This window comes from Henckelia pumila, chromosome 2, assembly GCF_033568475.1.
Source record: "Henckelia pumila isolate YLH828 chromosome 2, ASM3356847v2, whole genome shotgun sequence".
Taxonomy (NCBI): domain Eukaryota; kingdom Viridiplantae; phylum Streptophyta; class Magnoliopsida; order Lamiales; family Gesneriaceae; genus Henckelia; species Henckelia pumila.
Window position 1 is genome coordinate 60,001,180 of NC_133121.1, and position 27,094 is coordinate 60,028,273.

A 27,094-nucleotide genomic window follows, 5' to 3' on the forward strand; every position below is an offset into this window, starting at 1 on the left:
GCTTGGTTTATAGCCTAATATGATTGTCATATGTAATAAAAGTGGGCCTGGTTTATGGCCCGTTCCCACCCCTAAAATGTATCTCATATTTGTCATCAAAATTTATTGTAAATTTATTAGACTTAGTGGGAGATAATGTTTTGAAAAAAAAGGTGGGCCCAGCAGACAATGAAGACCGAAGAAATGTAAATTGGAGGCTCAATGTAATAGGATTGCATTGCATACTTGCATATCACCTAGGATTGGACTTAGACTCGTGATTGGCAACCACGGGTAGATTAGTAAATGGGATCGATCATCCTTAAATAATATATGATATTATTGATGTATGCATGTTTAGACTAAATTGTATGAATCCCGCAAGCATACATAAATTTGCATGATGAGACAAATTTTCAAAAATAAAATCCCTCATTTTAAATATGATTTAAAATTGATATCAAGATAAACAAAAAGGGAATTTTAAATATTGTTTAAATATTCGTACCTTCCATCAACGATCAATGTATGTGATGCTACCCGCGGATACGGTCCGGCTCATATTATTGGGGGGGCCCGTTCGTCGGAAAGCTGTACATTGGATCGACACATGTTGTAAGTTGGGTGGAACTCCCATGGGATTGGCTCATATTATTGGGGATCTGAAAGAGTGGGTGCCCGGTGAGCCAACTTGTGGCTAAGGGCTTTGATGACTCTTTGTATAAACAATCTTTTGTTTAATATTATTTACACTTTTATTAATGGCAATGACTTTATCTTTCTTCATATTGTTATATTGTGATATACTATTGTTGTTTTGATAAAGACCTTGAATATACTATAGTGTATGTAAGATGTGGTAGAACATGGAGATGTCTATCATGAAACACATCTTATAGTCACTGTATATTCTAAACTGTTCCTAGTCGATTGAGCCGTCCGATAATAAGGATAAGGATCGCTCGAGTTTGAGACTAGCATTTGCGATGCGGAGTACCACGTTTCATTGGTAAGGAACATAGAGATGTTCGAAGCATGCAAATGGATATTCATATGATGAATGATCGAACTACCCTATCCGGACTTTCCAAGTGGTTATCACTTATCGAGTGGATATAGTCCGCGGTTTTGGTTGTACACCATTAGTCCTTACTACTTGAAACATCATTGAGACTCTATATGCTAGTACTGTGCTTTGACTCGTTTACCGACTCTATTGGGGTCATCAGGTGTCGGGATTGGGTACAGTTACAACACATATAGGAGTCGATGCTTTGTTGTCAAGGATTCACCACATACTTGCGAGTGTGGATATCCTATGCGATCTGAGGAGATATTAGTGTGACGAATCTCTGGCCAGAGTACATGATGTGATTTAAGAAATGGTTTCTTAGTAGCACATGCGATGTCACTATTTGATCTTCAAGATGTATTGCATAGTTATCGAATCTCGAACGACTCTCGATATACCAATGGTTGTTGATTCGATCGGGATATATGGATGAAGGGACCGTACTGTATGCTAACCAAAATCTATTGGTTCTTGTAGGCACTATCAGTGATACCTAGGGAATCATGGGGCGATGTTGCTAGACGCTCTTACCATGATTCGATGGGCAAGTCGGAAATTGTTGTTTCGAGTCACAAGGAGTTGTGAGCCCACGGCTAGCTGTATCCCTGAACCATTGAGGGTCACACAGAGTAATGGATTTTTAATCCCCGTTGAGATAGTTAAATTTAAAGAGTTAAATTTAATGAACAAAGAAGTTGGTCTTTTTAATTATGAGTAGAGGAGTAAGATTTCCTAAAATGACATAGGGATTGAAATTTTTGGAAACCACTGAATTCGGATTCAGAAAAATTTATCTTGACTTTAAAAGGTGCAGAAATGGTTTCTGTGCACATTGGTGAAATCGGTTTATCAATCGGAGTCACGATGAATTTTATATTAATTTCTGAACATGCGGGATTTGCTTGACGGGCTTGAACTTATGACTAATGGGCCATAAGCTGTTAGTGGCCTACATTATAAATAAGTTATTGCAGTACAGAAATTAGACACAACAAGGTCACAATTTTTGAAAAAACCCTATTTTTCTCTCTGAAGTGGCCGACCCCCTCTCCCCTCTGCTCGGTAAAATCCAGTCTGTGAATTTTGAATTGCAGTCTGGTTTAACGGATCAAATTCGTTAATCTCTTCGTAGAAACTTCTGATAGATTTTCTAGTGCAATCTATCAGAGGGATTAAATATCCGTTCGTGGACCTGATTGAAAAACAGTTCGTCCATCAGTTTCAGAGATATACAACAAGAGCAGAGCAATCTGTTGGTGTCCAAAATCTCGATTCGAGATTGAGGTAAAAAATTTATAATCGTTATTTAATTTTTACACACACACAATTTAATCGTAAGGTTGATATCCATTATGGAATCGTTCCATACAAAAATTTTAAACTTCCGCTGCACCGGGTATCAATCCTAATTGATCTGATCGCCGCATTCTCCAACAGTGGTATCAAAGCCAGGTTGCTCAGATCAAGCGATTAAATTAATCGATTGTACAAAAAATTTTTAGGCCTCGGTTTTTGAAACAAAATAAATATTTTAAAAATAAAATAAAAAAATTTCGGGCAAAAACCCGGGCAGCGATTGGATCGCTGCCCGGGGGGGGGGGGGCAGCGATGTGATCGCTGCCCAGGGCAGCGATCGTCGCTGCCCTAGAGCCAGCCGGGCTGCCCGGCCCAACCCCATTAGGGCGCGGGCAGCCCGGGAATGTCCCGGGCGGCCCGCGGGAAAAAATTAATTTTTTAATTTTTAAATTAAATTTTAATATGTTAAAATTCTATTTTTGGTCCGATCGAAAATTGTTTTTGATTGGTCCACGAGGCGTCAGATCGAATTGTTCGAGTTCGAAAATTTTAAAATTGATTTTTGGATAAATTTGAATTTTTGGAAAATTTAAATATTTTATCCGATAAATTGAATTTTGAAATTAATTATTTTTGGTACAATTGATGATAAGATATGATCTTATGGATATATTGAATAAAATATAATTTTATGTATAAAATTGGATTTTATAGATAAAATATGATTTTATTTGATAAAAAGATAAAATATGATTTTGTATATAAAATAAGATTTTATGTATGAAATATGATTTTATCCTTTTAAATTTAAATTGCCATTGCATGTTATCCAATAAATTAATTTTGAATTAAATGTTATTGGATAAGGATGATCGATTGCCATGAACAATTTTGTAGGTGTATGTTAGGAATTTACATTTGTTTTTATTGTTGTTGGTTTTATTAATGAGTCTGGTTTATGGCCCAATATGAATTGTCATATGCAATAAAAGTGGGCTTGGTTTATGGCCCGTTCCCACCCCTTAAAAATGTATCCCCTACTTGTCATTGTTATTTATTGTAAATACATTAGATTTAGTGGGAGATCAAGATTTGAAGACGGTGGTGGGCCCAGCAGACAATAAAGACAGAAGAAATGTAAATTGGAAGCTCAATGTAATAGGATTGCATTGCATACTGCATATTACCTAGGATTGGACTAAGACTCGTGATTGGAAACCACGGGTCGATTAGAAATGGAATCGATCATCCTATATAATATGTGATATTATAGTTGTATGCATGTTTTAGACAAAATTGTGTGAATCCGACAAGCATACAAAATTTTAAAAATGATGAGACAAATTTTTATAATTAAAATCCCTCATTTTAAATATGATTTAAAATTGATATCAAGATAAATAAAGGAAATTTAAATTTGTTTCAATGTTCCTACCTTCTATCAACGATCAATGTATGAGATGTTACCCGCGGATACGGTCCGGCTCATATTATTGGGGGGCCCGTTCGTCGGAAAGTTATACATTGGATCGACATATGTTGTAAGTTGGGTGGAACTCCCATGGGATCGGCTCATATTATTGGGGGATCCACATGGCGACCGTCCATCACAACTTAATATTGATGGGTCATCTTGACATGTCACAATAAACGGCGTCATATTATTGGGCCCTTATTGGACATGAGGTAAAAACATGGAGATTGCTTTGGAAGCAATTGGGCTCTACCTTTTGAAAATTATGGTTGGCTGATATTATTCGGGACCATAGTTTGTCAATTGGACTCCATGTTCTCACTAAGGAAAACAGTTTCCCGTTTTCACTAGAGGGTAGTGAAATCGTTAAAATAGTGGGAGTGAGATTCATAAAATAAATTTCGCCTATTTTATGTCTTAGTAAATTGCTTAAACAATCACTGATATTTGTCTGTTTCTTTTCAGTATTTCATAAGATGAATTCGCGTAATCCACTTTTCTCGATCCTCGAACAAAATAAGTTGACTGGCGCAAACTATACGGAATGGTTCCGTAAGTTGAAGATTGTCTTGACTTCGGAGAAGATGCTCTACGTGTTAGAAAAATCTCCTCCGAAGGAAGCACCAGCTGACGTAAGTCCGGAAGAGTTAGCCAAACTTGATACATGGTGGGACCATGATATCAAGACCAAATGCTATATGCAAGCCTCGATGTCTGATGAACTCCAGAGGCGATTTGAGGACACCGTGAATGCTGCTGACATTCACGTACAACTCAAGGAACTTTTTGGGGCTCAATCGAGGGCTGAAAGGTTCGCTACTGTAAAGGAGCTAATGACGTGTCGCATGCGTGAAGGGACTTCGGTCCGTGATCATGGGGTACGAGTGATTTGGCTCATACAGAAGTTGGTAACCCTTGATTTGGTGTTGGAGCATGAACTCAACGTGGACTTACTACTTCTGTCTCTTCCTTCTTCGTTTGACGGATTTGTGGTGAATTTCAATATGAACAAGATAGAGGCCTCCCTTGAAGAGATGGTCAATATTCTTGTGACATATGAATCCACATTAAAGAAGGATAAACCGGCTTTCTTGGTGGGCTCCTCTTCTTCTGCTAAGAAGGGGCCAAGTACAAAGGGTAAAAAACGTTCTGCCCCACCCAAGAAAATTGAACCCGAGAAGAAGTACAAGACAAAGGCTTCAAACATGGAAAAATCCAAGGATGTTTGCCATTACTGCAAGAAGCCCGGTCATTGGAAGCGTAACTGCAAGGAATATCTAGAGCAGTTGCGAACTGCGAAGGGTATGTTCTATATTGAAATAAATGTTTCACTTAATACTACTTCTTGGGTATTGGATACCGGATGTGGATCTCACATTTGCAATGATTTGCAGGTGATGACAAGAAGTCGCAGGCTTAGAATGGGTGAGACCCAGCTGAGGCTCAGAAATGGTTCCAGAGTTGAAGCTAAAGCTGTGGGAGATGTTTATTTATTTTAGCAGAACGGTTTTAAGTTACTTTTAAGAGATGTTTTATTTGTTTCGGATTTGATTAAAAATATTATTTCTGTTTCTATGCTTGATAGAGATGGTTATTCTTGCAATTTTGTGAATGAGATTTGCAATATTTACAAGAATGAATGTTTGATTGGAAATGGACAACATGAAAACGATCTATACAACTTAAAACTAAAAGACGTTCCAATAAATTATGTTGATAAACCGGCAACAACAAACAAAAGGAAAATCGATAGCCAAAACCCGGCAAACCTTTGGCATGCTAGGCTAGGTCATATTTCCTCAAGGAGGATGAACAAGCTAGTGGGAGAGGGCATGTATGATATGTCTGATATTAACTCTCTACCTACTTGTGAATCCTGCCTGAAAGGAAAAATGACTAAATCTCCTTTTAAGGGGAAACCTGAGTGTAGTCAAAATCTGTTGGATTTGATCCATACAGATGTTTGTGGTCCACTTAGAGGTGGTACTCAATATGGCCACACCTACTTCATTACCTTTACTGATGATTATTCGAGGTATGGGTATTTATATTTAATGAAATATAAGTCTGAAGCATTTGAAAAGTTCAAAGAATTCAAGGCTGAAGTAGAAAACAAGCTAGGTAAAAGTATTAAAGCACTTCGATCGGATCGAGGTGGAGAATACTTAAGTACCGAGTTTTTGGACTATCTAAAAGAGAATGGAATTCTCTCTCAGTGGACTCCTCCTATGACACCTGTAAGGCCCGGGATTATTTAATTTTAATCCGAGAATATTTAATTTGGGAATATTTAGAGTTTAGAATTAAATTCTAATATTCTTAAATTGGAATGGATTGAAATTGAATTAAATCGCTTTTTCGGGGACTGAATTGCAAATAGCCAAAAGTTCAAGGACTAAACTGCAAATATGCTTATATTTATCATCTTTTCCACTTGCTTCATATGCAATTCACGTGTGTTATCAGCAAAAGAAAAGAAAAGAGGCAGAACATCGGCTGAACCCTTGTCCCAAGTCATTTTTATCCGCAAAAGCTCCGATAACTTGCGTTCCGGTTATCAGAAATTCCAGATAAATATATATCTGCGATCACAGCTTCAAGACCTTCGATTTGGTACATGTTTTATTCACATATCTCAGATTTTATTTTTATGTGAAAGATGGAAAATTATGATTTTATCATATATGCGTATATCAGCTGTACCGATCGTGTATTCGCAGACGGTTCGGAAAAAGACTGTCGTTCGGATTTTATATGAATTTGGGAAGAATAATTTGAACACTACCATGTTTGATTAATACTGATTTTTATGGTAATGAGATGATATGTTAGAGATTATAAGTTATTTGGATTGTTGGATTGATTTGGATATTGTTTGGATTGCCGGTTTTAGCCGTTATGCCGTCGATTTGCAAAATGTCAAGACTTTGATATTGTTGATTGAACGAAGCATGGTTTTAATGGCATCTGATCTTGTTAGTTATTCGATATGTAATTTATCAGCTTTCTATCGAAGTTGCCGAACTCGAGATCTCCGAGTCAAACCGAGAAGGATTTGAAGCAAGGTTTGCTAGCATTTGCACTTGAGATTGAGTTGAGAAGTGGAGCAACCTTTTGATATGAATTTTCATTGATGTACTTTCAGATTTGAAGTACTTTCAGACGTGACATAGAAAGGTATAAATAACAGCAAATCCAGATGAGATAGAACGCTTGAAATAGCTTTCATTTCAAGTATTCCCATGTCAATCACATACTTGTTTCTTTATATTTCTTATGTGATTATTTGTTTGTACTGCTTTGTTTGCTTATATGCTTAGTTGTTCAAGATGTGTTTTATAGCTTTTAATGCATACATCTTATGTTGCATTCATCTTGAACTCCAGCCTAAATAGCACAGAGGGCAGCCATCGCCTAGAGTGCAGATGACGTTTGGAGAGCTGTAGTGAGTGGCATAGACTGTAAATATATTTCTAGAGTCATCTTGACTCATGGCACAGAATATGGATTTATGTTCAGAGTCAGAAGACTCACTATAGTTGTACCAAAGTCAGAGGACTAAAATACTTGATGCCGCCTCAAATGGGAGTGTCGGTGGTTTGATAGTATTTTATTCCTCGGGATCCCAAAGAACTAAGTTTTATTGATATCAGCTTGATAGCCTTCCTTTGCCATTTGCATTGCATTCACGTTTATTATCTCGTGTTTAAAGTTGTTTATACTGGGATTTTATTCTCACCGGAGTTATCCGGCTATTGCTTTGTTTTGTATGTGTGCATGGCAATAGGTGGGGCAGGAGCTAGTCAGAAAAGACAAGGATAGCTCGAGATAGAGGCATAGCAAGTAAGGACAGGGGCTTAAGTAGCACGACTTGTACTATATGTTGTTGAACCATGCTAGAAGTGATACAAGAACTTTGTATATTATGGCTTGAATACATGCTAGTTTATGTTTATTATGTTTAGAAGCTTGTAAGACGTTATAAGATAGCATGTATTTGATTTTGTAGCATGTATAAAAGATTATGACTTGTTTATCCATTCTTTGGCAGCAGATTTTTGATAGCATATTCCCCGATCGAGCGAGACCCTGCCTATTTAAAACAAAAAAAAAAAAATTTTTTTTTTTAGCTCTTGTTTCTTTAATTCTTTTAAGTACTTGTTTAATTGTTAATTACAATAAATTGCCCTAAGATAAGATTAGCAAACCGGGTCCCCACAATAGGTGGTATCAGAGCATAAGTTTCTGGATTTAGATAGAGGTTGATGAGCGGGGTAGTTTGAGTCTGTCTGATTGTTTAATATTGCATGAGAGTACATGTTATATCTTATTATGTGCATTATCTGCTAGCATGCTTTATATATAGCAATAATTATGTGATTGCATGATTATGTGCTTTTATTGCTACTGCATGCTATATATATGCAATTGTATTCCAGAATATCCTTAGTCAGAACCTGAATTCTCATGAGAATGCATGAGAATGCTTATCAGAGAAGGATGGAATAAATTTCTGCATCTTATATTGTTTATGCACTAATCTGTTTGACAATCAGATATGCCTCCCCGTAAAGCACCGGTCATTAGACAGCCATTAGTGGTTCCTCCAGCTGAACCAGTACAAGTACCACCGCCAATTGTTGAAACTCAGAATGCACAGGGTAGTACATCTACTGACCCGTTGGATCCTACTGCTACTCCAATGGAGACTTTGTTAAAGCGATTTCAGTCATTCAAACCGCCAAAACTGAAAGGAACAGAAAACTCAGTTGATTGTGAAAATTGGCTTGAAGATATAGAACAACTATTTGAATCACTTGACTATACAGATGATCGTCGTATCCGACTGGTAATACATCAACTTCATGAAGTTGCCAAAAGTTGGTGGATTACTACCAAACGGGCATTGGAACAACGAGGTACGATTATCACCTGGACTGTATTTAAAACTGAGTTCTATCAACGTTTCTTTCCAGTCTCCTACAGGAAGGATAAGGGTGTTGAATTTGCCAATCTAAGGCAATGTAATTTGAATATCGAGGAATATGTGGCCAAATTTTCAAGTCTTTTGAAGTTTGCACCACATATAGCAGCTACTGATGAAGCAATGGCGGATCAGTTTATCAATGGCCTTAATCTAGATGTGTTTACCTTGGTGAACAGTGGACGACCAAATACTTTTGCTGATGCCTTGAACAAAGCTAAGGGAGCCGAAGCAGGTATTTTGCGACAAAGAGGAACACCGTTCATTCCACAGCCATTTCCCCAGCCTGTATCAGCTTTCATTCCACAGAATCCGCCACAGTTTCAGCAAACATCTCCCAGATTTGAGGGAGGAAGCAGTGGAAGAAAGGATTCTAGATTCAGGCCAAAGGGAAAGCAATTTAAGAAGCCAGGTAGTAGTTCTTCAAGTTCTAGTGGACAGAGACAGTTTGGGGCAGGTCAGAGAACTGGTGAATCAGGAGCATTCTATTTTAAGTGTGGTGGAAAACATTCAAGTGATCAGTGTAAGGGTGTGACAGGTAATTGCAATATTTGTCGTTAACCTGGTCACTATGCCAAGGTATGTCCTCAAAGAGCTATAGGTGAAAGTTCTTCTCGACCAATACCTCAGGCCGAAAGGCAATCAGTGCATTCATTTCAGCCTCAGCAACCTCAGCAACAGACCAGAGGAGGAGGAAGCCAGACTGTGACTCAACCTCCTAGACAACAGGCTCGAGTTTTTGCACTTACTGAGGAACAGGCACAGGCGGCACCTGACGATGTCATAGCAGGTAACTGCGTTATTTATGGTTATCCTGCCTATGTTTTGATAGATACAAGTGCATCTCATACATTCATCTCTGAAAAATTTGTTATGATGCATTCTTTATCTTCTGATCCACTGCCTACTGTTGTTTCTATTTCATCACCGTTGGGTGAAGGTATTATATCTGTTCGAATGATTCGAAATTGTGCGTTGCAATATGACGGGAATGTGATTAATATAGATTGTATAGTACTTGGATTATCAGATTTCGATTGTATTGTTGGTATCGATATGTTAACCAAGTACAGAGCAACTGTAGATTGTTTCCAGAAAGTGGTTCGATTTAGACCAAAAATGGCATCTGAATGGAAATTCTACGGTAAGGGTTCTCGAGCCAAGATTCCTTTGATATCTGTGTTATCTATGACCCGTTTATTGCAGAGAGGAGCGAAAGGATTTCTGATTTATGCAGTCGATGTATTGAAATCCAGTCCAGCAGTAACAGATATTCCAGTTGTGCAAGAATTTGCTGATGTATTTCCTGATGAAATTCCTTGTTTACCTCCAGTACGAGATATAGATTTCAGTATTGATCTAATGCCAGGTACGCAACCAATATCCAAGGCTCCTTACAGAATGGCACCTATTGAATTGAAGGAGTTGAAGGATCAATTGGAAGATTTGTTAGCCAAGGGATACATTAGACCGAGTGTTTCACCTTGGGGTGCTCCGGTACTGTTTGTACGAAAGAAAGATGGTTCCATGCGCTTATGCATTGATTATCATCAATTGAACAAGGTAACCATCAAGAATAAATATCCACTGCCTAGAATAGATGATTTGTTTGATCAGCTACAGGGTTCAGCTATCTATTCGAAGATTGATTTGCGATCTGGATATCATCAACTGAGAGTACGAGATGAAGATATTCCTAAAACTGATTTTAGAACAAGGTATGGACATTATGAATTTATCGTCATGCCTTTTGGTTTAACCAATGCTCCTGCAGTATTTATGGGATTGATGAATCGGGTATTTCAGAAATATTTGGATGACTTTGTCATTATTTTTATCGATGATATCTTGATCTATTCCAAGAATGTACATGAGCATGCTGAACATCTCCGACTCATTTTACAGACTTTGAGAAATGAGAAATTATATGCTAAGTTATCGAAATGTGAATTTTGGTTGCAGAAAGTTGTGTTTCTTGGGCATATTATTTCAGGTGATGGGATTTCAGTGGATTCAAGAAAGGTCGAGGCTGTATTGAATTGGCCTAGACCTACATCAGTACCAGAAATACGGAGTTTTATGGGCTTGGCAGGTTATTATAGACATTTTATCAGATATTTTTCCAGCATTGCGAAGCCTATTACGCAACTGACTCAGAAGAATAAGCCGTATGTCTGGACTGAAGCCTGTGAAACTAGTTTCTTGGAGTTGAAGAAAAGGCTTACAAGTGCACCTGTCTTGACGATTCCATCAGGTACAGGTAATTATGTTGTATATTGTGATGCTTCTCACAAGGGTCTGGGTTGTGTGCTTATGCAGAGAGATCATGTTATCGCTTATGCTTCGAGACAGTTAAAGCCACACGAGACTCGATATCCTATCCATGATCTGGAGCTTGCCGCTATTGTCTTTGCAATGAAGATATGGCGACATTATCTTTATGGTGAGAAGTTTGAAATCTTTTCAGATCACAAAAGTTTGAAATATCTGTTTTCGCAATCAGAATTGAATATGAGACAGCGTAGATGGCTTGATTTATTGAAAGATTTCGATTGCGAGATTAAATATTATCCAGGAAAATCTAATGCAGCTGCGGACGCCTTAAGTAGAAAGGTATGTTCTTTATCCTTGTCTACGATAGGTGTATCTCAAATGGTGGAAGATTGTTGTCTTTCTGGATTAATATTTGCAACAGATATGCACCCTATCTGTGTTTGTGCTATACGAGCTGAGCCAGAACTTTTGATACGAATCAAAGAAGCACAGAAAGAGGATCAGAATATTCAGAATTCGATTGCTATGGTCAGATCTGGACATCAATCTGAATATCAGGTCAGTGCTGATAATGTGTTATATGTGAATAACAGACTTGTTGTTCCAGATGTTTCAGCTTTGAAACAACAAATCTTGAAAGAGGCTCACAGTAGTCGATTCAGTATTCATCCTGGTGGCAGAAAAATGTATAATGATTTGAAAATGCAGTATTGGTGGAAACAAATGAAGTCAGATGTGACTGAATTTGTAGCCAGATGTTTGAATTGCCAACAGGTAAAAGCAGAAAGAAAGAAACCAGGTGGTCTATTGCAGAGTCTATCAGTTCCAGAATGGAAATGGGATCACATTTCCATGGATTTCGTTACACAGCTACCACGTTCATCCAGAGGGTGCGATTCCATTTGGGTGATTATTGATCGTTTGACGAAATCAGCATGTTTTATTCCGTACAGAATGACGTACAGACATGATCAGATGACAGAAATCTACGTCAGAGAAGTGGTAAGATTACATGGTGTGCCTAAATCTATTGTTTCAGATCGAGACCCTAGATTTACATCACACTTTTGGCATAGTTTGCAACAAGCTCTTGGTACTCAATTGCATTTGAGTACAGCTTATCATCCTCAAACAGACGGACAGTCAGAGCGGACTATCCAGACACTTGAGATATGTTGAGAGCTGTAGTACTAGATTTTGGTACTAGTTGGCAAGATTCATTACCACTTGCAGAATTCTCTTATAATAACAGCTATCAGACGAGCATTGAGATGGCTCCTTTTGAAGCATTGTACGGAAAGAAATGCAGATCACCGTTGTACTGGGATGATATCTTAGATGTTCCTGATGTTGGGCCTGATATGATCCGAGAAATGACAGAGAAAGTAAAGCTTATTCAGAAAAGAATGAAAACAGCTCAGGATAGACAAGAAAAGTATGCAAATATCAGACGACGACCTCTATCTTTTGATCAGGGAGACAGAGTTTTCTTGAAGATTTCTCCGTTTAGAGGTACAGTCAGATTTGGCAAGAGAGGGAAATTATCTCCACGTTTTATTGGTCCATATGAGATTATCGAGAAGATAGGCGATCTTGCTTATCGACTTGCTCTTCCTCCATCTTTGTCTGGTATTCATGACGTATTCCATGTCTCTATGCTGCGGAAGTATCAGCCTGATCCTTCCCATATTCTTCAGCCTGATAAAGCTGAACTTGACGAGACTCTTAGTTATTTTGAGCAGCCTATTCAGATTCTTGATCGCAAAGACAAACAACTCAAAAACAAAATAATTCAGCTAGTCAAAGTTCAGTGGAGTCGACATGGCATCGAAGAAGCGACTTGGGAGACTGAGTCAGACATGAGACAGAGATTTCCAGAGTTGTTTTATTGATGTGAGTTCTTATTTTGTTTTATGCTATTTCATTATCTTATGTGTATACAGATTGTCTATACAGCTTGCTTGTGATTTCGAGGACGAACTCATGTCTTAGTGGGGGAGAAATGTAAGGCCCGGGATTATTTAATTTTAATCCGAGAATATTTAATTTGGGAATATTTAGAGTTTAGAATTAAATTCTAATATTCTTAAATTGGAAAGGATTGAAATTGAATTAAATCGCTTTTTCGGGGACTGAATTGCAAATAGCCAAAAGTTCAGGGACTAGACTGCAAATATGCTTATATTTATCATCTTTTCCACTTGCTTCATATGCAATTCACGTGTGTTATCAGCAAAAGAAAAGAAAAGAGGCAGAACATCGGCTGAACCCTTGTCCCAAGTCATTTTTATCCGCAAAAGCTCCGATAACTTGCGTTCCGGTTATCAGAAATTCCAGATAAATATATATCTGCGATCACAGCTTCGAGACCTTCGATTTGGTACATGTTTTATTCACATATCTCAGATTTTATTTTTATGTGAAAGATGGAAAATTATGATTTTATCATATATGCGTATATCAGCTGTACCGATCGTGTATTCGTAGACGGTTCGGAAAAAGACTGTCGTTCGGATTTTATATGAATTTGGGAAGAATAATTCGAACACTACCATGTTTGATTAATACTGATTTTTATGGTAATGAGATGATATGTTAGAGATTATAAGTTATCTGGATTGTTGGATTGATTTGGATATTGTTTGGATTGCCGGTTTTAGCCGTTATGCCGTCGATTTGCAAAATGTCAAGACTTTGATATTGTTGATTGAACGAAGCATGGTTTGAATGGCATATGATCTTGTTAGTTATTCGATATGAAATTTATCAGCTTTCTATCGAAGTTGCCGAACTCGAGATCTCCGAGTCAAACCGAGAAGGATTTGAAGCAAGGTTTGCTAGCATTTGCACTTGAGATTGAGTTGAGAAGTGGAGCAACCTTTTGATATGAATTTTCATTGATGTACTTGCAGATTTGAAGTACTTTCAGACGTGACATAGAAAGGTATAAATAACAGCAAATCCAGATGAGATAGAATGCTTGAAATAGCTTTCATTTCAAGTATTCCCATGTCAATCACATACTTGTTTCTTTATATTTCTTATGTGATTATTTGTTTGTACTGCTTTGTTTGCTTATATGCTTAGTTGTTCAAGATGTGTTTTATAGCTTTTAATGCATACAGTTTATGTTGCATTCATCTTGAACTCCAGCCTAAATAGCACAGAGGGCAGCCATCGCCTAGAGTGCAGATGACGTTTGGAGAGTTGTAGTGAGTGGCATGGACTGTAAATTTATTTCTAGAGTCAGCTTGACTCATGGCATAGAATATGGATTTATGTTCAGAGTCAGAAGACTCACTATAGTTGTACAAAAGTCAGAGGACTAAAATACTTGATGCCGCCTCGAATGGGAGTGTCGGTGGTTTGATAGTATTTTATTCCTCGGGATCCCAAAGAACTAAGTTTTATTGATATCAGCTTGATAGCCTTCCTTTGCCATTTGCATTGCATTCACGTTTATTATCTCGCGTTTAAAGTTGTTTATACTGGGATTTTATTCTCACCGGAGTTATCCGGCTATTGCTTTGTTTTGTATGTGTGCATGGCAATAGGTGGGGCAGGAGCTAGTCAGAAAAGACAAGGATAGCTCGAGATAGAGGCATAGCAAGTGAGGACATGGGCTTAAGTAGCACGACTTGTACTTTATGTTGTTGAACCATGCTAGAAGTGATACAAGAACTTTGTATATTATGGCTTGAATACATGCTAGTTTATGTTTATTATGTTTAGAATCTTGTAAGACGTTATAAGATAGCATGTATTTGATTTTGTAGCATTATAAAAGATTATGACTTGTTTATCCATTCTTTGGCAGCAGATTTTTGATAGCATATTCCCCGATCGAGCGAGACCCTGCCTATTTAAAACAAAATAAATTTTTTTTTTTTTTTAGCTCTTGTTTCTTTAATTCTTTTAAGTACTTGTTTAATTGTTAATTACAATAAATTGCCCTAAGATAAGATTAGCAACCCGGGTCCCCACAACACCACATCTTAATGGTGTATCGGAGCGTCGTAATCGAACTTTGTTGGACATGGTTCGGTCCATGATGAGCTTCACTGAGCTTCCACCTTCATTTTGGGGCTATGCGCTTGAAACGGCGGTATTGTTGTTGAATAACGTCCACACTAAAGCAGTGGACAAAACACCATACGAGTTATGGAATGGCAAAGCTCCTAAGTATTCATACTTGAGGATTTGGGGATGTCCTGCTTACGTGAAGCGGACAGTGGGAGATAAGTTGGATAGTCGATCCAGCTTATGTTACTTTGTAGGGTATCCGAAGAATTCAATCGGATATTATTTCTATTATCCTGCTGAAACAAAGGTGTTTGTTTCAAGGAATGCCACCTTCTTGGAGAAGGAGTTCTTATTGGATAAGAAAGGCAAGATGATGGAACTCGAAGAAATTCGAGAAGAACCCGAAATACAAAATAACGATCCTACACCTCAGGAACCATTGATAGACACGCCTGTACCTAGAAGATCCGAGAGGACTTCTAGACCTCCTATTCGATATGGTATTCTTCTTGAAGGGGATCAAGATGAACCCGATGTTGGATGTGATCCAAGAAACTTCAAGGAAGCAATTTCTGATGCGGATTCAAATTTATGGCTTGAAGCTATGCAGTCGGAAATAGATTCGATGCATACAAACCAAGTTTGGTCTTTAGTAGATCCTCCCGATGGAATTGTTCCAATAGGGTGTAAATAGATCTACAAGAGAAAGCTTGGGCCTGATGGTAAGGTATTGACCTACAAGGCACGATTGGTGGCAAAAGGTTATACTCAAAGACAAGGAGTTGACTATGATGAAACCTTTTCACCAGTTGCAATGTTCAAGTCCATAAGAATCCTTATTGCCATAGCTGCATGGTATGACTATGAGATATGGCAAATGGATGTGAAGACTGCTTTTCTTAATGGAGACATTAAGGAAGAAATCTATATAAAGCAGCCTGAGGGGTACACATCCATGGGAAGCAAGCATAAGGTATGCAAGCTTCAGAGATCAATTTATGGTCTAAAACAAGCATCAAGAAGTTGGAACCAGAAATTTGATGAAACAATAAAAGATTTTGGTTTCATCAAGAATCCGGAGGAACCATGCGTGTACAAGAAAGTAGTTAAGGATGCTGTGACATTCTTAGTACTTTATGTTGATGACATCCTACACATTGGGAATGATGTAGGGATGTTGCAGTCAACAAAGATATGGTTATCAGGTAGATTCTCGATGAAGGATTTGGGTGAGGCATCCTATATTCTTGGGACACAGATCTATAGAGATAGATCTAAGAGAATGATAGGACTCACTCAATCAACCTACATCGACACCATATTGAAACGGTTTTCAATGGATGGGTCCAAGAGAGGACATCTACCCATGTGTCATGGAGTTTCTCTATCCAAGTCTATGTGTCCCAAGACTGATGAAGAGATAGAGAAAATGACACATGTACCATATGCGTCAGCCATAGGTAGTATCATGTATGGGATGATATCTACCAGACCGGATGTAGCATTTGCTCTGAGTGTCACGAGCAGATATCAAGCTAATCCCGGTCAAATACATTTGAAAGCCGTGAAGGACATTCTTAAGTACTTACGAAGGACTAAGAATATGTTCATGGTATATGGAGGAAGAGAACTAAAATTGGAAGGCTATACTGACTCTAGCTTCCAAAGTGACGTGGATGACTCAAAGTCAACCTCTGGATTTGTGTTCATGCTCAATGGCGGTGCTGTCTCTTGGAAGAGTTCCAAGCAGGACACCACAGCGGATTCCACCACTGAAGCAGAATACATTGCAGCATCAGCTGCTGCTAAAGAGGCCGTTTGGATGAGGAATTTCGTCCAAGAGTTGGGCGTCATTCCTGAAATTGTTGGTCCAGTCCCGGTGTACTGTGACAACACGGGTGCCGTTGCTCAGGCAAAGGAACCAAGGTCTCATCAAAGATCCAAACACGTACTGAGAAAATACCACATCATCCGGGAGATTGTGGAAAGAGGAGACATCACTGTCGAAAGAGTGGCCTCTGCAGACAATATCGCTGATCCACTTACTAAGCCCTTGCCAGGACCATTATTTGACAAACATCGCGAAGCAATGGGTCTACGTAGTATGACTAGTTAGCTTTAGGGCAAGTGGGAGATTGAAAGAGTGGGTGCCCGGTGAGCCAACTTGTGGCTAAGGGCTTTGATGACTCTTTGTATAAACAATCTTTTGTTTAATATTATTTACACTTTTATTAATGGCAATGACTTTATCTTTCTTCATATTGTTATATTGTGATATACTATTGTTGTTTTGATAAAGACCTTGAATTTACTATAGTGTATGTAAGATGTGGTAGAACATGGAGATGTCTATCATGAAACACATCTTATAGTCACTGTATATTCTAAATTGTTCCTAGTCGATTGAGCCGTCCGATAATAAGGATAAGGATCGCTCGAGTTTGAGACTAGCATTTGCGATGCGGAGTACCACGTTTCATTGGTAAGGAACATAGAGATGTTCGAAGCATGCAAATGGATATTCATATGATGAATGATCGAACTACCCTATCCGGACTTTCCAAGTGGTTATCACTTATCGAGTGGATATAGTCCGCGGTTTTGGTTGTACACCATTAGTCCTTACTACTTGAAACATCATTGAGACTCTATATGCTAGTACTGTTCTTTGACTCGTTTACCGACTCTATTGGGGTCATCAAGTGTCGGGATTGGGTACAGTTACAACACATATAGGAGTCGATGCTTTGTTGTCAAGGATTCACCACATACTTGCGAGTTTGGATATCCTATGCGATCTGAGGAGATATTAGTGTGACGAATCTCTCGCCAGAGTACATGATGTGATTTAAGAAATGGTTTCTTAGTAGCACATGCGATGTCACTATTTGATCTTCAAGATGTATTGCATAGTTATCGAATCTCGAACGACTCTCGATATACCAATGGTTGTTGATTCGATCGGGATATATGGATGAAGGGACCGTACTGTACGCTAACCAAAATCTATTGGTTCTTGTAGGCACTATCAGTATTACCTAGGGAATCATGGGGCGATGTTGCTAGACGCTCTTACCATGATTCGATGGGCAAGTCGGAAATTGTTGTTCCGAGTCACAAGGAGTTGTGAGCCCACGGCTAGCTGTATCCCTGAACCATTGAGGGTCACACAAAGTAATGGATTTTTAATTCCCATTGAGATAGTTAAATTTAAAGAGTTAAATTTAATGAACAAAGAAGTTGGACTTCTTAATTATGAGTAGAGGAGTAAGATTTTCTAAAATGACATAGGGATGGACATTTTTGGAAACCACTAAATTCGGATTCAGAAAAATTTATCTTGACTTTAAAAGGTGCTGAAATGGTTTCTGTGCACATTGGTGAAATCGGTTTATCAATCGGAGTCACGATGAATTTTATATTAATTTCTGAACATGCGGGCTTTGCTTGACGGGCTTGAACTTATGACTAATGGGCCATAAGCTGTTAGTGGCCTACATTATAAATAAGTTATTGCAGTATAGAAATTAGACACAACAAGGTCACAATTTTCGAAAAAACCCTATTTTTCTCTCTGAAGTGGCCGACCCCCTCTCCCCTCTGCTCGGTAAAATCCAGTCTGTGAATTTTGAATTGCAGTCTGGTTTAACGGATCAAATTCGTTAATCTCTTCGTAGAAACTTCTGATAGATTTTCTAGTGCAATCTATCAGAGGGATTAAATATCCGTTCGTGGACCTGATTGAAGAACAGTTCGTCCATCAGTTCCAGGGATATACAACAAGAGCAGAGCAATCTGTTGGTGTCCAAAATCTTGATTCGAGATTGAGGTAAAAAATTTATAATCGTTATTTAATTTTTACACACACACAATTTAATCGTAAGGTTGATACCCATTATGGAATCGTTCCATACAAAAATTTTAAACTTCCGCTGCACCGGGTATCAATCCTAATTGATCTGATCGCCGCGTTCTCCAACAGGATTCACATGGCGACCATCCATCACAACTTAATATTGATGGGTTATCTTGACATGTCACAATAAACGGCGTCATATTATTGGGCCCTTATTAGACATGAGGTAAAAACATGGGGGTTACTTTGGAAGTAATTGGGCTCTACCTTTTGAAAATTATGGTTGGCTGATATTATTCGGGATCATGATTTGTCAATTGGACTCCATGTTCTCACTAAGGAAAACAGTTTCCCGTTTTTACTACAGGGTAGTGAAATCGTTAAAATAGTGGTAGTGTAATTCATAAAATAAAATTCGCCATATTTTATGTCTTAGTAAATTAATTAAACAAATCACTGATTATTGTCTGTTTCCTCTTCAGTGTTATATTACGATGAATCCACGCAATCCACTGTTTTCAATTCTCGAACAAAACAAATTGACTGGCGCAAACTATACGGAATGGTTCCGTAAGTTGAAAATTATTCTAAACTCGGAGAAAATTTTCTACGTGTTAGAAAAGAATCCTCCAAAGGAAGCACCGGCTAATATAAGTCCGGAAGAATTGGCAAAACTTGATCAATGGTGGGACCATGATATCAAGGCTAAATGCTATATGCAAGCTTCAATGTCTGATGAACTCCAGAGGCGATTTGAGGATGCCGTGAATGCTGCTGACATACACGTGCACCTCAAGGAACTTTTTGGAGCTCAGTCAAGGTCGGAGAGTTATGCCTCCGTCAGAGAGCTCATGACGAGCCGCATGCGAGATGGGACTTCGGTCCATGAGCATTGGGTGCACATGATTGGGCTCATTGAAAAGTTGGTAACACTCGACTTGATTTTGGAGCATGAACTTAGCGCGGACTTGTTGCTTCTATCACTTCCTTCATCGTTTGACGGTTTTGTGATGAACTTCAATATGAACAAGATAAAGGCCACCCTTGAAGAGATGGTCAATATGCTTGTCACATATGAAGCCACACTAAAGAAGGATAAACCGGTACTCTTAGTTGGCTCCTCTTCTAACTCTAAGAAAGGACCAAGTGGAAAGGGTAAGAAACGTTCTGCCCCGCCCAAGAAGATTGTACCAAATAAGAAGGGAAAGGCCAAGGCTTCAATTGGGATAAAAGATGAAAACGTTTGCCATTACTGCAAGAAACCCGGTCATTGGAAACGTAACTGCAAGGAAGACCTCGAACAGTTGCGAACTGCAAAGGGTATGTTTTACATTGAAATAAATGTTTCGCTTAATACTTCTTCTTGGGTATTGGATACCGGATGTGGATCTCACATTTGCAATGATTTGTAGGTGATGACAAGAAGTCGTAAGCTAAGGATGGGTGAGACCCAGCTAAGGCTCGGGAATGGTTCTTGAGTCGAAGCCAAAGCTATAGGAGACATTTATTTAGTTTTGCAGAACAATTTTAAGTTATTTTTGAGAGATGTTTTATATGTTCCGGATTTGGTCAAAAACATTATTTCTATTTCTATGCTTGATAGAGATGGTTTTTCTTGTAATTTTGTGAATGGGATTTGCAATATTTACAAGAATAAATGTTTGATTGGAAATGGACATGAAATGACCCTAACTACTCGCTACTAGACTATAATTAAAATAAAGGAAAATTACGGATTTTTAAAAATTTTGCCATGACCTATTTGTAAAACAAATAAGCCATCAAGACTCAAACAAAAATTTAAATAAGGAAAGAAAATTGACTTCAAAACTTAAGTGCGTTAAACATAAACATGCAATCCTAGTAACCACCTCCCGGTTACAGCATAAAGTAAACTAAAGCATTTAAAATTAATTCCAACGATAATCATAAACTTGCAAAAGCGGAAAACGTACTTCAAAACATAAGCTGTAGCACAGGGAATGCACATCCTGGCTATAAATACTACAAGATATCAAATAATACTTCATTATTACAAATTCGATAACTGTGCGGAAAATCATAAACTAAAAGGAAGCAACGGTCACTGGGCCTCGCACTACCGATGGCCTCATCCCATTAGATCACGCCCCTCCGTCTCCTCCACAAAATCCTCACCTGCAAACATTCAAGCATAGTGAGTCTAAAGACTCAACAAGCATAACTAGGATAATAACAAGGGTTTAAAATACGTGATGCAAAAACTCAACTTAAACTGTAATATGCATGAAACTAGAAAGATATAGAAATCATGCATTAATGAACTCACACTATGATAAACTTTAACTTTCATAACATTCAACTTAGACTCATGCATAACTGAAAGACTGACATCAATGCAAAACGAGTCAACTAAAATTGTGAAACTTTAACTTTTAAACTTTTCTTTACTTTTTCCTCTTAGAAATCCGATCCCTGATTTGTGACCCTCTGTTTCGATCATGATCATGGCTGCAGTGCACTATGCCGGCAAGACGACGAGATTTCTCCCGACGAACTTAACCCCTCTATGGCAAGGAGACCGAGATGCCTCCCGATCCCACATTGCCCCTCTGTGGCAAGGGTAAACAAGATGTCTCTTGCTCCTTGCCTAACCTCTATAACCTCTTGGTGAGTAGACCGAGGCATCCCCCGGCCTAGCAACACCCCTCTTGTCACAAACAGATCACTTCATTCAAAAATATTTGCTTTCTTTTCCCTTTTCATTTATAAAGACTCAACTCATACATTAAATGGCATGCAAACAAGTAAACTTCCTTTTTCTTTATTAAACTCAAGAACACGTCAAATGCACACGAATAAGCAATCTTTAAGACATGAGACTCGACTCAAAAATGTGAGTTTAAGGTGGATGAGTGGCTGCCCCTAAGTCCAAAGAAGACAACTTACCCAACAAAATCCTCAAACTTGACTTAACTCGAGCAAGTAAACCGAAAAGCCCTTAACTTTGTCATGCCTTATCCAAAACCCGTCCCGCTTGAACCGACACTCAACAAACACTCCAAATCATCCCAAGGAATAGGTGATATCATCAAAAGATCAAAAGAGCAAATTTTCAAAACACAAAAATCGGACAGCCCCTATTCAAAGAAAAAATCTGCACTTACACCCAATTTTGAAAAATCCATAACTCACTCAATTCTTATCCGAATCGAGCCTATTTTATATCGACGCGACCACAACGACACAAACTTTACTATGGTTCAGACCAAACACTGCCCAGACCTCAGACCAGCCCTGCCCTGCCCCGTGAACAGTACTGCCCTGCACCTCACACACCTCCAATTCCAACAATTCAAACACTTAGCCCACTTTCCTCAACTTATCTCCACACCAAACACCCAAACACCTCAAATAACCTCTCTTAGGACTTTTCCCAAACACTTGGGCTACACTCAATCCACACTTTCACAACACATATCAAGAACATCAAGAATTAACCATCAAAACTCCAAAATGTTGAACAATCAATCAAGACCAATGCAAGACCATTAAATACTTCAACATCAATTAAATTTCAGCCCCTACACATGCAAAATTTCAAAATTTAGGTCCTTATACATTCTGAAAATTCGAATTTTGGCAAGAACATCCATATAAATCCATGTCATTGCACATATACTCAACATTAAATCACATAAACTCAACCCCATAACACATTTAGCAAAATCAGCCCCTTAAATGCCCAAATTCGAAACCCTAACATCACAACATCATGCATTTTCGAAATTATTGCAAGAAGTCTTAAGGGTGGGGGTAGATATTGCTTGAATGTTAGCCCAAAGAAATAGTTACACTTGCCTTCACCAATCTACCAACAAATTTCGAACAAGAAGAGGAGATGAGAGTGGAACTTCAACCAAACACCCAAACTAAGCACCTAGGGGAGCTTCTCCGGTGGCTGGGACGGCGGCTGGAGGGGTTGGACGGCTTCTTCAAGGGAGAGGGGAGAAGTGGGCGGCTAGGGCTAGGGTTTGGGAGTTAGGGTTTGTGTCTTGATTTTAATTGAAATGTTTTAATGATAGTGTAAATTAAAAGTGTAGTGTATTGTGTGTAGTGTTTTAAAATTTCACTTGTACTAGCAAAAGTACTACTTGTACTATTAAAACTTTTTACCTCAAACTTTTTGCTATTTTCAAACTTCTAAATTTAAAATTTCAACTCTCAACATTTTAATTGAAATTCCACTAACCCGGATTTAATAAAATCCTATTTTATGGAAAATTTAGGAAATAACCCAAGAAAATGATAAAATTGCTTTTTGACCCCTAAAAATTCAAAATTTGCATTTTTGGCCAAAACCCCTCTTTTACCTCTAACTTAAAATCTTAAAATTAAAAATCTTGAAAATAAACCACCGAAGCCCACCGTCGTCGCCTGCCTGGATAAAAAATTACTAACTAAACAGTTCAAGGCATTTAATTCAAATAAGTCAAGCAAGGCTAACTTTAACTGAAACTTAAACAATTAACTTCAAGAAATTAAAATATAAATACTGAAAATAATTTTTAGGCATGATTTTCAAATTTTAGAAGTTCTTGGTGCTACAGGACAACTTGAAAACGATCTATATAGCTTAAAATTAAAAGACGTTACAATGAATTATGTTGATAAACCGGTAACAACAATTAAAAGGAAAAACGATAGTCAAAACCCGGCAAACCTTTGGCATGCTAGGCTAGGTCATATTTCCTCAAGGAGGATGAACAAGCTAGTAGGAGAGGGCATGTTTGATATGTCTGATATTAACTTTCTACCTACTTGTGAGTCCTGCCTAAAGGGAAAAATGACTAAATCTCCTTTCAAAGGGAAACCTGAGCGTAGTCAAAATCTGTTGGATTTGATCCATACAGATGTTTGCGGTCCATTTAGGATTGGTACTAAATGTGGCAACACCTATTTCATTACCTTTACTGATGATCATTCTAGGTATGAGTATTTATATTTAATGAAATATAAGTTTGAAGCATTTGAAAGGTTCAAAGAATTCAAGGCTGAAGTAGAAAACAAACTAGGTAAAAGTATTAAGGCACTTCGATCGGATCGAGGTGGAGAATACTTAAGTACCAAGTTTTTGGACTATCTAAAAGAGAATGGGATTCTCTCTCAGTGGACTCCTCCTATGACACCTTAGCTGAATTGTGTTTCGGAGCGTCGCAATCGAACTTTGTTGGACATGGTTCGATCCATGATGAGCTTCACTGAGCTCCCACCTTCGTTTTGGGGCTACGCGCTTGAAAGGCGGTATTGTTGTTAAACAACGTCCACACTAAAGCAGTAAATAAAACACCATACGAGTTATGGAATGGCAAAACTCCTAAGTATTCGTACTTGAGGATTTGGGGATGTCCTGCTTACGTGAAGCAGACAGTGAGAGATAAGTTGGATAGTCAATCCACCTTATGTTATTTTGTAGGGTATCCAAAGAATTCAATTGGATATTATTTCTATCATCTTGTTGAAACAAAAATGTTTGTTTCAAGGAATGCCACCTTCTTGGAGAAGGAGTTCTTATTGGATAAGAAAGGCAAGATGATGGAACTCGAAGAAATTCGAGAAGAACCCGAGATACAAAATAGTGATCCTACACCTCAAGAATCATCACAAAACACGCCTATTACTTGGAGATCCGAGAGGACTTCTAGACCTCCAATTAGATATGGTCTTCTTCTTGAAGGGGATCAAAGTGAACCCGACATTGGATGTGATCCAAGAAACTTCAAGGAAGCAATTTCTGATGCGGATTCGAATTTATGGCTTGAAGCTATGCAATCGGAAATAGACTCGATGCATTCTAACCAAGTTTGGTCTTTAGTAGATCCTCCCGATGGAATTGTTCCAATTGGGTGCAAATGGATCTACAAGAGAAAGCTTGGGCCTGATGGAAAGGTATTGACCTACAAGGCACGATTGGTGGCAAAAGGTTATACTCAAAGACAAGGAGTTGACTATGATGAAACCTTTTCACCTGTCACAATGTTCAAGTCCATAAGAATTCTTATTGCCATAGCAGCATGGTATGACTATGAGATATGGCAAATGGATGTAAAGACTGCATTTTTTAATGGAAACATTAAGGAAGAGATCTATATGATGCAGCTTGAGGGATACACATCCATGGGAAGCGAGCATAAGGTATGCAAGCTTCAGAGATCAATATATGGTCTCAAACAAGCATCAAGAAGTTGGAACCAGAAATTTGATGAAACGATAAAGGATTTTGGTTTTATCAAGAACCCGGAGGAACCATGCGTGTACAAGAAAGTAGTTAAGAATGCGGTAACATTCTTAGTACTTTATGTTGATGACATCCTACTCATGGGGAATGATGTAGGGATGTTGCAGTCAACAAAGATATGGTTATCAGGTAGATTCTCGATGAAGGATTTAGGTGAGGCATCCTATATTCTAGGAATTCAGATCTATAGAGATAAATCTAAAAGAATGATAGGACTCACTCAATCAACCTACATCGACACCATATTGAAAAGGTTTTCTTTGGATGAGTCCAAGAGAGGACATCTACCTATGTGTCATGGAGTTTCTCTATCCAAGTCTATGTGTCCCAAGACTGACGAAGAGATAGAGAAGATGGCACACGTGCCATATGCGTCAGCCATACGTAGTATCATGTATGGGATGATATCTACCAGACCGGATGTGGCCTATGCTTTGAGCGTCACGAGCAGATACCAAGCCAATCCCGGTCAAATGCATTGGAAAGCCGTGAAGGATATTCTTAAGTACTTGCGAAGGACTAAGAATTTGTTCATGGTTTATGGAGGGAGAGAATTAAAGTTGGAAGGCTATACAGACTCTAGCTTCCAATGTGACGTGGATGACTCGAAATCAACCTTTGGATTTGTATTCGTGCTCAATGGCGGTGCTGTCTCTTGAAAGAGTTCCAAGCAGGACACCACAGCGGATTCCACCACTGAGGCAGAATACATTGCAGCATCAGCTGCTGCTAAAGAGGGTGTTTGGATAAGGAAATTCATCCAAGAGTTGGATGTAATTCCTGAAGCTGTTGGTCCAGTCCCGGTGTACTGTGACAACACAGGTGCCGTTGCTCAGGCAAAGGAACCAAGGTCTCATCAGAAGTCCAAACACGTACTGAGGAAATACCACATCATCCGGGAGATCGTGGAAAGAGGAGACATCATTGTCGAGAGAGTGGCCTCTACAGACAATATCGCTGATTCGCTTACTAAGCCCTTGCCAGGACCATTGTTTGACAAACATCGCGAAGCAATGAGATTACGTAGTATGACTAGTTGGCTTTAGGGCAAGTGGGAGATTGAAAGAGTGGGTGCCCGGTTAGCCAACTTGTGGCTAAGGGCTTTTATGACTCTATGTAAAACAATCTTTTGTTTAAATATAATTTACACTTTTATAATGGCATTGACTTTATCTTTCTTCATATTGTTATATTATGATATACTATTGTTGTTTTGATAAAGACCTTGAATATACTATAGTGTATGTAAGATGTGGTAGCACATGGGGATGGCTATCATGAAACACATCTTATAGTCACTGTATATTCTAAATTGTTCCTAGTCAATTGAGCCGTCCGCAAATAAGGATAAGGATCGCTCGAGATTGAGACTAGCATTTGCGATGCCGAGTACCATGTTTCATTGGTATGGAACATAGAGATGTTCAAAGCATGCAAATGGATATTCATATGATGAATGATCGAACTACCCTATTCGGACATTCCAAGTGGTTATCACTTATCGAGTGGATAAAGTCCGCGGTTTTGGTTGTACACCATTAGTCCTTATTACTTGAAACATCATTGAGACTCTATATGCTAGTACTGTACTTTGACTCGTTTACCGACTCTATTGGGGTCATCAGGTGTCGGGATTTGGTACAGTTACGACACATATAGGAGTCGATGCTTTGTTGTCAAGGATTCACCACATACTTGCGAGTGTGGATATCCTATGCGATCCGAGAAGATATTAGTGTGACGAATCTCTGGCCAGAGTAAATGATGTGTTTTAGGTTAATGGGTTATCCTAGTAACACATGCGATGTCACTATTTGATCTCCAAAATATTATGTATAGTTATCGAATCTCGAACGACT